Raw genomic sequence first — 14,472 nt, forward strand, 5'->3', positions numbered from 1 at the left:
CCGGTTATGCAGGACTGTGACTTTCAGCAATCTGAGATGGATGGATTTGCAGCAATGGCTTTCCTGAACTGCAGTGGAGCAACAGACAGAACTCATCTTCCTATTTTGGCACCAGACCACCTTGCCGCAGACGCTGACATTTTTAAGGACACAGGACTGTACAGAAAGCTACAAGCAGGAAGTTTCTTTCCCCATTGATGGATTAGCACTGGTGATGTTGCAATGTCAACAGTGATCCTGGGGAACCCAGCCTACCTAACTCAGGAAGCTGTACACCCACCACCTTGACAGCACCAAGGAAAAATTTATCTATTGGCTCAGCAGGTGCAGAATGACAGTTGAATGTGCTGTTGGTAGACTGAAGGGAGGCTGGCATTGTTTACTCACAAGAGTGGATCTGAGTGAAAACATCATCCCACTGCCTGCTGTGACCTGCATAATAACATCTGTGAAGCAAAGAAGGAAATGTTGCAGCCGGGCTGGAGGGTGGAAGTGGAGCAGCTGTCTGCTGAATTTGAAAAGCTGGACACAAGGGCTATCAGAAGAGCTCAGTGCAGAGCTATCCCACTCAGGGAGGCTTTGAAAAAGAACTTTAATAGTAAAAAGAAACGGAGTACTTGTGGCACCTTAGAGACTAACCAATTTATTTGAGTATAAGCTTTCGTGAGCTACAGCTCACTTCATCGGATGCATACTGTGGAAAATACAGAAGATGTTCTTATACATACAAACCATGAAAAAATGGGTGTTTACCACTACAAAAGGTTTTCTCTCCCCCCACCCCACTCTCCTGGTAGTAATAGCTTATCTAAAGTGATCACTCTCCTTACAATGTGTATGATAATCAAGGTGAGCCACTTCCAGCACAAATCCAGGTCTTCTCCCCACAAACCCACTCTCCTGTTGGTAATAGCTTATCTAAAGTGATCACTCTCCTTACAATGTGTACGATAATCAAGGTGGGCCATTTCCAGCACAAATCCAGGTTTCCCCCCCCCAATGCACTGTGATGTACTGTGTTCTACCTCGCCCTGCTGTTCTGGTGCCTGTTAGCAACTGTGAGGTGCTTGGTGCACATGCATAATGTAACACTGTCAATGCACCTATTAATTTTGTGGCATTTGCTGTACATTTACGATCACTACACTGTGTTTGTTACTGATCCTATGAGTTGTGTCACACTGTGCAACGAGGAAGTGGGTGCTTTCATTACTGCTAGGCATTCTGCAGCATATTTCGGGAGCTAATAAAGATGAATTATTTTCCGAACAATACAATGTTATTGACTAACAAAAACACTGCAAAAAATTCTGTGCAAGTTAAAAGCAAGTACATTAAAATCTTAATAAATTTATGAAATAAAACTTAAGAATATTTATTTCCATTTTAGCAATCGCTGCTCTCATAGGTCAGTGTATGTGAAGTTGTGATTGTCCGAAATGTCCCCTGGTGTGGAATGGCAGGGGTAGGGATGCACCCCCAGATTCCATTTGGAATGTTGAGGGGAGCATAGGGAGGTGCTATAATGGAGTTCTCCAGAGGCTGAAAAGGGAGATCAACCCATGATTGTTAAACCTGTAGGTTCACAAGAGTTTGCAGCGGTGTTTGCTGCTGGAAAAGCTCCATTATGGACTAGTGCATCTCCTCCTCCACTTTCTGCTGAGAGTTTCTCATGTCTGCTCTTTCCTTCTCCATGCAGTCTGCAATATTCACCCTCCAGGCCCCCTGCTCACGATCTGATACAGCACTGGCTTGCAGGATCTCGCTGAACTTGTCATCCTGAGTCCTCTTCTTTCTCCTCCTTAGCTGGCTAAGGCATTTTGTGGGTGTGGAGCAGGAACCCCTCAAGGACATAACAGCAGCAACTACAGATGAAACACACAGAGGTACCACTGTAAGTATAGTCACAATAGAAAGCAAAAATAAAGATTTCAGAACTCCCTTCCCTTGCTCCCCTAAAGTTTTAAAGAAGACATGCTTAAAGGCACATCTGCTTTGGAGTGCTTGTGCACCACACCACTCACTGCATCAGCCATGGTGAGCATGGCCTGCCAGGGGCGAGGGTAACTAGAAGGGTATTGCTCGGTTGCATGAAATCATAAGTAGAGGGAAATGGTACTAAATACTGGCACCATTTTCTACAGGCAGTGGAGATTTTAGCTGAGATATCACTCCTGAGGGTGATAAAGGCACCAAGAATACAGCTGCTGCTGGCATCCCAAAGCTGCCAGGGCCCATATGCCGTTAGCCTGTTGACTGCAATGGTGACTGCCAAAGTAATTGTTGACCAGGATGGGAAAGTGTCCTACCGCGGACAAAGAAATAGGGATGCCATCTGTAGAAACCTTCGGGAAAGGACTACAGAGTAACTCCATAAAAGTTTTATCAAGATCTCTGAGGAGGATTCAAGGGACATCCCTATATACATAAACAAACTGCTCCGCATGTCCTTCTGCCCCCCACCTAACTCCATAGGGAACAAAAAGCAGATAACAACACTACCTCTCTAGTTGTACTGCTACCTCTTCTAGTAGGAATAAATTAGTGAAAAAAGTCAATAGCTGTGTCCTGTTAAGTTGGGGACATCATCAGTACTTCATTGTAATGGAAAATACATGTACACACTTACCCAACATTTGTTTCCCTGCATCGGGCTCACCCGTGCTTTACTGGACTGTGGTGGAGTCTCAAACAGGTCTTGTCTTGTAGCATAGCTGGACCTCGCCGCACCCTCCACTCACATGCTCCCCAGTCTCCTCCTCTTCCTCCTTCTTGTCCTATTTCAAGGCAAGGGCTTGTGACTCCAGCTCCTCAGAGGTATACACCATGCTCTGTGGGGTGCAGGCGGGGTCTCCGCCAACTATGGCATTCAGCTCTTTGTAAAAGCAGCTGGTCTGTGACTCAGCACCAGATTGACTGTTGGCCCCCCAAGCCTTCTGATCTGCCTGCCACAGCTCCTTTGCTTTCACTTGGCACTGCTGCGGATCTCTGTTGTACTCCTTCTCCTGCATCCCCTGTGCAATCCGCTCACGGATGGCCTCTTCTCACCACAGGCAAGGGAGATCTAATCTCTCCAGCCTACTCCAGGCTGGAGTACATCTGAAGTGTGTAGCTGGCATGGTCAGCTGGGCAGTTGCAGACAACAATGGAGAGCTGCTCAATGTGCTCGGTAAGCTGGACAATCAGGAAAAAGCCTTTCAAAAATTTGAGAGCTTTTGAAGTGTGTGGGTTGGGGTGGGGGGGAGAAAAAGAGGGGAAGCTTCCAGTCTCGGTCACTCCTGAGCTGTGGAGATCTCAACTGTGACCAGAGTGGTCATTGTCAGGCATCGTGGGACATCTGCTGAAGGACTTTTAGGGTTGAAATGGGTAATGCAGTATCTGGACTCATGCTATATCGAAGTCATTACATCAACCATGGCTCAGGGAGCTGGTGTAATTGTGTCACCATAAGAGAGTGCTTACATCAAGTGTAGACACATGTACAGCTAGGTTGATGCAAGGCAGCTTACATTGATTTAACTTTGTAGTGTAGACCAGGCCTCAAAAGAGGTGAATTTACTACCGCAATAGAAGAATCCCTTTGGTCACTGTAATAAATGTCTACACTGGAAATGCTGTAGTGTTTCTAGTCTAGACATACCCTCAGCAGATACTCCAAAGATTCAAGCCTGGTCCATATTTAAAAGTTAGGTCGACACAGCTATGTCGATCAGGGGTATAAAAAATCCACACCTGTGCCCACCATAAGTTATGCTGACCTAACTCCCAGTGTAGATGCAGTTATGTTGATGGAAGAATGCTTCCATTAACGTAGCTACCGTCGTTCCAGGAAGTGATGGTGTTCCTACACAGAGTGCATAAAAATAGATAAAATTAAAAAAAAAAATGTTTTTAAAATCAAACACGGGTTTGTTTTGATTTTTAAATAAACCTATTTAAAACTAAATTTGAAACTGACAACCTAAGTGGAGGCCTAAACTTATTATAATCTATTCAATTATTTAAACAAAAAAAATTATAAGCAGTACATATTTGCTGCCATGGTTTAAAAAAAGTCAAACCACAGAACTAGTAGAAGTCATTGGCTTAGCACCTGGAACCAGAGTTTGCTGACGTGCCTAATCCACTTTTGACAGCTGTAGTGTTTCTGCAGGTTGACAGAAAACATTTTCTTCATTTCAGTTTATTCAACCAGTTCAGTTCAATGACTAGTTCATTCAAAGTTAAGAAACCAACTGGGAGTTGAAAAAATAGGAGAGAGAATGAAATAAAGCAGTTCTAAAATCTTGAAAGCCATGAGGATAGGAAACTATCAATTCAATTGATTAACTACAGGTAATATTTCCTTTAAGAAATCAATTTTCAATGCAAAACTTTTGATAAGCCTTTTTCCCCCTTCTGCATCTAGCATATTTAATGTATTTTAAATAAAAATATTTAAAATGCTGTTTTAGTGCATTTTTTATTTCCATCCAAATAGAGCTTGACAAATCACAAGTAAAAAATTAATCATGATCTAGTCAATAAGAAATAGATCATTCACCATTTTGTAATTAAAAATGTAAAAATTAAGAATCTGAATGAATGTAGATTAATTTATATAACTGCTTAAATATATACATGTATAGCTATGGCACATTCTCCTATTAGCAAAAAGAAGCACCAAACTTAGTACAAAGGCTATATTTAGTTGCAAATCAACATTTTAATGATTACCAACCAATGAGGATCAACCTTTAAGAAAATAACTAAAAAGTTCAATTGAAAACATGACTGAAATTGATTATTTACATCAATGTTTCCTGCTTGCTGATTTAAGTCATGATCAGTGACACTGCTATGCCAGCATAGTCTCCATAGTGTAGACAAACCCTCAGTGGTCCTGGAGACCAAACTGACTTTTCAGCTCTAATGGTGAGCCCTTCAAATCAGGGTTATGACATTCGGGGGGCGGAGGGTCTTCATTTCCACTAAATGTGTTGATTCTTCTCCATGAATAGAAGGATTCCATCTCCTGGGATGTTACTTCATGTACCTTTCTAAAGCACTTACTTCACACACACACAAACCTCTGATGAGAGATTGAGTGCAAGCATGCACACGAGCATACTCTTTAAATGCTTCAAGAAGAGTTTTTGGTTAGTCTGTTGTTGTTTTCTGTAAATTATTATATAAAATAGAAGTTAGAATAACTTCCTGTATCATAAAGAGTGTTTGTGTATATATATATACACACACACACACCTTTTTTTTAATATAATACAAGAAGTTATAACAAACAATATCCAGGGCAGAACAACACAATTTAATAGCTTCCTAGTTAGACACACCTATGTACACACCAACTCTTGGCAACAACATACCAAATCACAAACAAATTTCAGGAGAAAACCTCAAAAGTGACAAATAATACTGAAGACTTTAAACCTAAATGATCTGATAGAATACAAGGCTCAATGGAATAAGAGTAACGTAGTAAATCTGCAGAACTTCAGAATTTAAGCAACACAATTCAATTTTTCTATTTCAGAATCATTTTCAATACCTTTTTAAAAAGCGTCTTTACTACTTTTTTGAGAAATCACATACTTTTTCATTATTATAAACACAGAACTTTAGAGGATGCTCAAAAAGGTGTGATTTTATGGAGTATAGTAAATCCTAAAGCAATGACCTGCTCTAATAGTTTTTATAGTCTATCCAATTCAGCTGTAAAAAGATATGATTTTTACAATCTTCATATAAAAAATCTGCTTTTTCCTTTGTACATCTGTTGCATAAATTTTCTCTCTGGATTTTAAAGTAACTCAAATTGAGCACCCTAAATTAGTGGACACTTTTGACCTTAATTTCTCTGTACCTCAGCTTCCCATCATAAAATGTGGATAATACCATCTCCTGACCTCAAAGAAGTTTTCTGAGGATAAATGAATTAACATTTGCAAAGCATTCTGATACTGTAGTGATGAACGCTATAGAAAATTAATGATGAAATGAATAATTCTGTCTTCAGAGCAGGGTTTGAATAGTGTGCTGCACATAAGGCATGGGACCACACACGGAACAATGAGGAGAAAACAAAATACGGAGTAGCTGCTCATTAAGTGAACACTGGCCATCCTGTGCACTGAATGAGGAAGGACTCCTGTGGAAAAATAGCATGTAATCATGTAATTAAAGACTATCATCAGGGCTGGCCTAAGACCAAATGGCATCCCAGGCGATGGCATCCCAGGCGATGAGCATCTTCAGCACCACCTCCCCCGCCCCAACCCAATTTGTTAAATTTTTGAATACTTTATTTTTTATTGCATTTGTAGCCCATTTCATGACTTGGATGCACAATTTGTATGCATGATTTATCCCTGTCATATAAGATGCTAACAACAAAAACAGCATCCCAAGCCCCAGGCAGTTGCTTGCCCCTAAATCTGGTCCTGTGTATCACAATGCATAAGCACAAAGGAGCTGAATTAAGGTTGCACAAGCAACTTTAATTCTGGCATTTTTCCTAACTTTTGGGTGCTTGACTTTGCAACCTTAATGTTCTTTTAACATGGTTTTGTATGTGTAACATTATAGGTCAGGCTGTTAGCGCTGCTGATTATTGAGGAGGCCAGATACTTCCCATTATAAGACCCTGTTTTCAATTGCTTTTAACTTTGCCAAAAAAAAAAAAAAAAAAAACACTAACTAAATATTTCTGGGGAAATTTCAGTGAAATAGTTCAGCCACTTCCAAGAAAAAGGCTAAGGAAAAATATGTTGTTTTGTCCCATATATTTCTCCTGGGGAAATTCTGCAAAATTTTGCATTGCGCAGTGGTTCCGAAATGAAATTCTGCCTACATAATGTTACTGTCCCCCAAAGAAATGGGCCGCAGTGCTGCTAGCTGCCACTAGGGGCTACTGGACCCAGCAGAGCCCAGCTCGCACATAGAAGACACTGCTGGGGGGTGGAGAAGATAGAGGGTGCCTGGCAGCTACAGTTCCCAGCACCTCCTGTGTGAAGGAGAGGGTGGCGGCACACAGGAAACTCCATGCAGGCCTGGGACTAAGCAACAGGCTGTTTCTCCCTCTGGATCCCTGGGTTCTGGGGTAGGAGGCGAGGGGGAGGGGGTGTCTGGGCTGTGGGGCAATGGCTAGGCTCTGGGGAGGAAGGGGTATGAGTATATGAGCTAGGGGGCCCCAAGGCTGGTCTGTGGGGGGCAGTGGGTTCAGGTGTATTGACTGGGGGGGCCTGCAACTGGGCTCTGTGATGGGAGGGGTTGTGGGTGTCTGGCCCCCCAACTGGGCTCTAAGGGGGGGAGGGAGGGAGAAAGGGGCAAAGAAACAGGAACTGGGTTGTTATAGGGGTTTCTTTGGTTAGTCTCTAAGGTGCCACAAGTACTCCTTTTCTTTCTCCTCCTGGAGGAATTTTTGTGTGTGTCTGTATTTTTACAGATATACTTTCTACAGGTATTTTGAAATAAATTACCAAAATAATTGAAACTGGTGTGATTATGTACGGTTATTTTGACAAATAAAAATGTGCAGAATTTTAAAATATTGCACGCAGAATATTTTGGCGCAGAATTTTTAATTTTTTGGCACAGAATGCCTAAGGGGTACCATATTAAAAAATTCCAGCAGCCTGTCTTTTGAAAAGTTCTCATGCCACCATGCTTCGAAGCAAGGAGTTTAAACTTGGCAGGGGTGTGGCCTTTGCATCAGTGATGTGCCTTTTGCTCTCACCAAGAAAATCCACCCCGATTTGGCCAAATTATAAGCCTTTAGGAAAAAAAGTCGCCGTTTGCATATGCTCAGTAGACATATCTTACATTTTAGCTGCTAAATTCCCAAGATGCCCTCCACACTGGCTATGTTTCATCCCAGGACTGAGTAGAACTTTCCCTGAAATTAAACCGTTGGGCTGCTATAGGCCCTGCTGGGTTTGGGAACAAGAACTGAGAGCAGGGAACCAGTCTCTCCTGTGCTTTCAATGACCCTCCCGATGGTACCCAGGCAGTGTGGAGGAGGATAATGCCTGATTTGAATGCTGAGGGGGAAAAAGAGCCAGACCTGCAGACAGGGAGAATAGACAAAACAGCTAGAGATGGGGGGAAAAGAACTAGGAGCGGGAGCTGTGGGGACATTGAGACTGGGCCTGAAGCCAGGAGGGTCTAAACAGGTGTTTTGGGGTGGAGACTGGGACCAGCTAAACAAGAAGGCTGGAAATGGGAGCTTCTGGTGAACTGTGATGGGCTGAGCAAGAAAACTGGGATGAGAAACCTGAAGAAACTGGGACTGCATAGACAAGGAGAATGGTATTAGGACAAGGAGCCTGATGTGGGAAAGAGACAGGTTGGAGGGGATGAGGTAGAAGGGTCACACTTTGGGAGGGAAATGGACAGAAAAGTCTGCACCCACTACAGCACACTTCCCACGAGAGCCTTGAATGGAACTCAAGGTTTTGGAGTCTCACCATTCCTCTGATGTCAGCAAATATCTGTGAAATCCACTTGCAGAATGACAACCTACTACTGCTAACAGTTAGTCCGTTAGCTTAAGTGGCACAAGCCTGCATGTGGTTCAAGGTTCAAACGCTACGGATGTCAACTACACAGGCGTCAATAGGATGCCACAATCAAATTTCTGCTTTTTCAGTATGCTTTTTAGAAAGCCTAGGAATTACACACACAAAAACTAAGTTAAAAGAACACAGGCAACCTTAATTTTGGCATTTCCTAACATTTGCGTGTTTGACTTTGCAGTCTTAATAATGTTTATTTCGACAGTTATTTGTGTGCTATCTATATATAGATGGCGGCAAAATATACTCAATTCAGCAAGGTACTTCAAAAGTGCCATTGAAGTCAACTGGAATACTCCCATACTTCAAATTAGGCATGTACTGAAATACCTTACTGAATCAGGGCCTTAGACAGTAAGCTAAGCTTTAGAAAAGAAAGGTGTTGAAACATGTGAACACTGAGACGCTTGTATCCTATGAGGAATCTTTCAAGTAAATTTACATGGAATGACTAAACTGGGGCTTCAGCTCAGAAAGCGCTTAAGCACTTGCTATGTTCCAGTGTGTAGTTAAAGTTAAGCATGTGCTTAAGTACTTTCCTGAACTGCAACCTAAGTGATTAAAAGCTTCATGTTCCTGCTCTTCCCCTTTTTACTCACAAAGTGTTTAATAGTATTCCTCCCTCATGTTATAAAACGTTCTATGGAACTAGTTTGCTCTTGGGGTCTTGACAGGTAATGTATAAAACATGTGTGCTGTGTTTTATCATGTCACCGGATTTCCTCGTTGAATTATTTCCTACATTTAAAATATCACTGTAATTCATCCATGTTCTTCTTTATTCAGGTTCATCAATACATGAGAAAATCATGTAGCAAATCTAAATTCTTAGTTGTACTACTAATTTGGATGGTAGTTATAGGCCTTAGCACACAGACTACACATGCTTTTTAAAATGCACTGCTTTCCTGAGGGGCAGTGTACCCATTGGGTTCTAGTCCTGGCTATGTCACTGGTTGGCTAGTTAACCATGGGCAAGTCACTTTTTACTTCTCTGTATCTCTGTTTCCCCATCTGTAAAATGAGGATAATGATACTGACTTCCTTTGTAAAGTACTTTGAGGTCTTCTGATGAAAAGCTATGTAAGAGATAGGACTATTATCTAGACACATCAAGATATCTTCCCTCACAATTCTTCCCCCCCCCCACAAAAAACCCCATAACATAACATACGGTACACACACAGTGAGACTAAGAATTCAAAGAACACCATAGATTTGAACCAAGCAGCAAGATGCATATTTACAAAATTCCAGACGGATTCCACATGCCCAAGATTTGTTCATAATTCTGATGGAAGAGGACCAGTGCATGAAGAAATCTCCTTGGACTTCAGCCATGCTAACAACTTTAAATCCAGCTTTGAGCCATTTAGCCCAAGCATTGTGTCATGCTAGTTGGTGTAAGAATATTAGCACGCTCAGGGTTGGCTTCTCATACCCTTATTCACATTGAATAACGCCTTACTAGCCCAGTGGGTCTGCCCCAGAAGGAAATTTGGAGTGGGAGGAGGAAAAGTAAGTTTTGCCAGCCCTTTCCTGAAACAGCTTACTTCCCCCCTCTGCTACACTGGCCAGTGCATAAGGTGAGAGTGTGGGGGAATGGAGTCAAGCCTTTACCCACTCCCTGCCTGGCCCCCTATGCAAAAGAGAAGAGTAGCATCACAGATACATCTGCTCTCCCCAACTCTCCTGTATAAGTTGATCTTGTGGGTAGCCAACACAGGGGAATGAGGGAGAATCTTGGGCTTCCTTATGCCCGCTATGCAAGTGACTTACACCACTTATAATTGAGCCCATTGAGCTCAATGAGACTACTCACTGAGCAAGGTGTTATTCAGCATGGATAAGGGTACCAGAATGTGGCCTGAAATGAGCAAAGTCAAAATATGTTGGCAGACATTCTACCCAATTAAGATATTTAATTGATCTCAAGATCTTTTGTTTATTCAAGACAGTGGAATGTAATATAGATTGGAATGAATAAGCAAAACATCTACCAGTGAAATAAGGCACTAAGAAGCATGTGATAATCCCTATATATGTTTTAATGCCCCATCATATCTACAGCACTTCAAAGCAGGACCAATGTCTTACACTGGATGTAAGAGACTCCTCCAGATTTCTTTCTACTACAGTAAAGTTAAGTTATCTTCACGCAAATGGTTACACAACAGCAATACCTGTTTCCAACTTCAAAACTACAAGCCTTTGCTACTGTTTCGTCACTTAGGGCTAGTCTACAATAGCATGAATGCAGCTGCACCACTGTAGCATGTCTGGTGAAGAGCTCTCCCATCAGCATAATAAAACCACCTCCAATAGAGGTGATAGCTGTGTCAGTGGGCGAAGCTGACATAGTGCTTAGGTTGGTGTAATTTATGTCACTCGGTGGGGGAGGGGTGGCTTATTCACACCCCAAGCTACACAAGTTATAGTGACATAAGTGGTAGTGTGTACAAGCCCTTAGTATGCTATGCCTCCATACATCACCTACTCTTATTATTAAAGGGAGATTTTCAGAGTGGCACAGGAATGAAATGTGAAAACAACGTGATCAGCCATTACCTTATGAAAAGTGTCAACATCTCTTAATAGATGAGCAGATAATGGGAAATGAGTATGCTGTCAGTTTTGTCCTGATTCATATTATTTTCTCAATTTATAAAGGCAGCTATCCATTTGACACACACTGTAATAATAAGGACACTGTCTAATAACTTATGCAAGTAAACGTGCATAAGAAAAGCATCTGGGTTTCTGATCTGGGATAGTATGAGTGCAAAAATTCAATTTCAGGTATGGAAACAAGCAAAAATTATTCAAAGATGATCACAGTGAATAAAACAAATAAACCTCAATACTGGTCAACGTCAAATCTGCTTCTGTAGACAGGTTCATTACAATTAAATTTTTTAGTCTAATATGACCCTGGGAACGTGACAACATCACTGTTAAACCTGACATCAGACAGTAGAGAGTAGAACACTGCAAACATTGAAGCAAAGCACACTGAAGAGCTGGCAATCACTGTTCCCTCTAAGCTGTGCACGTGTGCGCACGCACACAGATCCTAAACCCTGCACACCCGGCGAAACACCACACGCACAAAAATTTGCACAGAAGCACAACAATTTGCACATAAGAAATTTTTTGCACACACGGCCTGTCAAAAATTAGAGGGAACTTGGTTTTTCCCATTCAACTAACTGCTTTTTTCAAAAACAGCTTTTAACAGTTATTCAGAAATGGTCTATGTAATCTGTGAGAAACTGTCTCTCATATCAGATTCTTATTCTCTCTGCTATAAGATCAGCTATGTACCATATGTTCCTCACAATAGCAGAGAATGCATTGTACAAAATATATTTCCCAGTATTTAAACATTCATTCTTCAATAAAAATGAACAATGACAGTCCCCTCAGCCACACACACAACTTGCTTGTCACATCTTCTGCCCCATTTTGCAAATGTAGATGTTGCTTATATCTTTATGCATATATATTCCTTTGTTTCACCCCATTTTCATGGGGAAACAATTATACCTTAACTGATTTGCCAAAAATGTCTCTACAATTCTACTTACTGAAACATTTCATAGTGTGTCTTGCATTATGTGTCTTTGTACAGTCATTAATGAAAGATGCTATGCACGAAGTTGCATTGTAAACACAAATCCCACAAATAAAATTGTTCTAACCTGATGGGAAAACCAGTTTTTCTCATGTTTTCACATGGGGCACTTTTTTGGCTAAGAGTCACTCTTCAATCAAAAATATATCAATGCGTGTATGTTAGTATTTTTGTCTAGTAAAAAACTTTTCACAATCAAGATGCAAAACACTGCTGGTAAGGACAGAAAATCCTAAAATAACTAGATAGATACTCTTGCAGTTCTCACAGTCCAAGAATTCACAAGTCAATTTCCTTTCTTAGGCAATAAATAACATGAATCCTCTGGTAGAAAGTATTTTGGACCTGAAATCTATTTAATATATTTTAAAAGTAGAAATCTGAGTCCCCAGCCACCCAATTTAATTTGCATTTCTGCAGGCAAAGTGATAACAAGACAATACATAAAAGAGAGAATTGGAATGAAAAATAGAGAAATATAGATACTGTATAGGCTATAAAATCAAACTGTAAAGAATCACTCTTAAAAAGGTAAGGGAAGATAAAGAGATGACATTCAACCCTTTAAATATCTACTATGAATGTAACTCCTCGAGGATAATAGGGAGCTTTCATATTTGGATCACATACTGAACTACAGCTTTTATTTAGCAACCACTCGAAAGAACAAGCCCACAACTGAGGCAATAAAAGAAAAAAAACATGGACTGTGTGTTTTCAACACCTTTGCGAAGAGGCCAAAGACCACTGTAAAAGGCACATACTTTATGGCCAAGTTTGAACAGATATAAAATAATGCCAGAATTTGAGGGGCCAGACGAGGAAACACTTTTAAAAAAGAGGAAATGGAAACGCCTCGTGTGAAGGTTTGCCTTGGGAAACAATTGTGTGAGAAACCTAAAGCGCCTACCTCATGGCTGACAAAACCTCTACTTTTTAGCACCTTTAGATTCGGAAAGAAGAGTCAGTTTCTTTGGCTGAACTCTGCAGCAGTGCAACTGGGTTATAACTAGGGTTATAAAACCCTAGTAACCACTCTGCCTATTAATTAATGGCTTGATAAATGGCTCCTGGAATAAAGCCTGAAGATGAAGCGGATTTTTCCCACCTGGACGGCTGGCTAGAGATTATTTGCAACTCGAATTAGGCTCGACAGCCAGTTGCCCTGGGGCCCAGGAATGCAAGTACTCTTCGGGGTGCACATGTCTAAAATGGCCTAGCTGCTTAGAGACAACAGCCCGAGTGAAAGGGCACCAGGTGCCACGGAGAAACGGTGCGTTTCTAGCTCAGCCCCAGTCAGAAACGAGAGAATTAGTCTAGCGGATGGGCTCCGCACTGTAAGTTAAACAAAACAAATGCACCTGGGACAATTGTGCAGGACTCTCCAGAAAAAGAAAAACCCCAGCACAATTCTGGAGTTCACCTCTCCCCTCTCTCCCATTCAGATGATCCGCTCCCTCTGGCGTACACGCAGAGCCCCCCCTCTCCCCCCACACCCACAACTGGAGCAATCCACTTGCTTTGAACAGCGGGCAGAAGGGTGTTTAGGAAGAGAACAAAGTCTCACCTCGGAACAACCACCGCGCCTTGCAGATCCCGGCAGAGCAGAAGCCTGGCCTGATCCGACGCCTCCTGGAACTTGCCTGACATAGCAGCAGCCAGCAGCTCGCCGCCCCCGACTGGAGAAAACAAAAGGTTCAAAGCTGGGAGCAGGAGGAGGCAGCCCGGGAGGCGCACTGCTTGCAAGCTGGGGCTGCTCTCTCTGCCTCAGGGTAGCCCGCCTGCGCCCCGCTCAGCGCAACCTTCCCCATTGCTTTGAGGACGGATCTGCTGCTGCTGCTGGACAAACAGACTCAAAGCCTGCTCGGAGGAGGAAACGTTTTCCAGCCAGCCGCCTCCTTCTACTAACTGCTTCCCTGCAAGGGGCTGCTGGCCGTCCCGGCCGGTCTGTGCAATGCTGCTGCGGCAGCCACCGCTGCTGCTGCTGCTGCCGGGGCGGGCCCCCGCCCGGGAGGGGAGGAGACTCCGCGCTCCGAGAACGTGCACCAGTGGCCGCGCGCTCCCGCCGAGCATCCCTCGGGCCGGGCTCGCCGCGCCGGGCGCTCCAGGTATGTGGCAGCAGCCTGGCGCACCTTGCACCTGCCTTAGCAGTCGGCCCCGGCCCTGAGTGGCGGGCGCGAGCGAGCGCACGGCAGAGGCCCGTTGCAATGGAGCGAGGCTGGTGCTTCCCAAGGGAGAGAGCTCGCTGCCTGCTAGGGGCTGCTCAGA

At 42.8% G+C, this 14,472-nt stretch overlaps 1 protein-coding gene across 3 annotated transcripts in view; it reads right to left on the minus strand.

Moving 5' to 3' along the window:
- Positions 1-14,269, minus strand: part of GPR63 (G protein-coupled receptor 63) — a 31,921-nt gene extending 17,652 nt beyond the window's left edge. The window contains exons 1-3 of one of the 3 annotated variants that reach the window (XR_014710743.1): positions 13,772-14,269; positions 2,630-2,777; positions 690-1,865 (exon numbers count right to left, since the gene is read on the minus strand). The gene's annotated coding sequence lies outside the window, so the exon portion shown is untranslated. Of the gene's footprint in view, positions 1-689; positions 1,866-2,629; positions 3,845-13,771 lie in introns of those variants that run through there. The other 2 variants (XR_014710744.1, XM_084622595.1) reach the window with 2 other exon arrangements.
- Positions 14,270-14,472: the final 203 nt, after the last annotated feature.

Source organism: Lepidochelys olivacea, assembly GCF_965140295.1.
Source record: "Lepidochelys olivacea isolate rLepOli2 genome assembly, chromosome: 3".
Classification (NCBI taxonomy): Eukaryota; Metazoa; Chordata; order Testudines; family Cheloniidae; genus Lepidochelys; species Lepidochelys olivacea.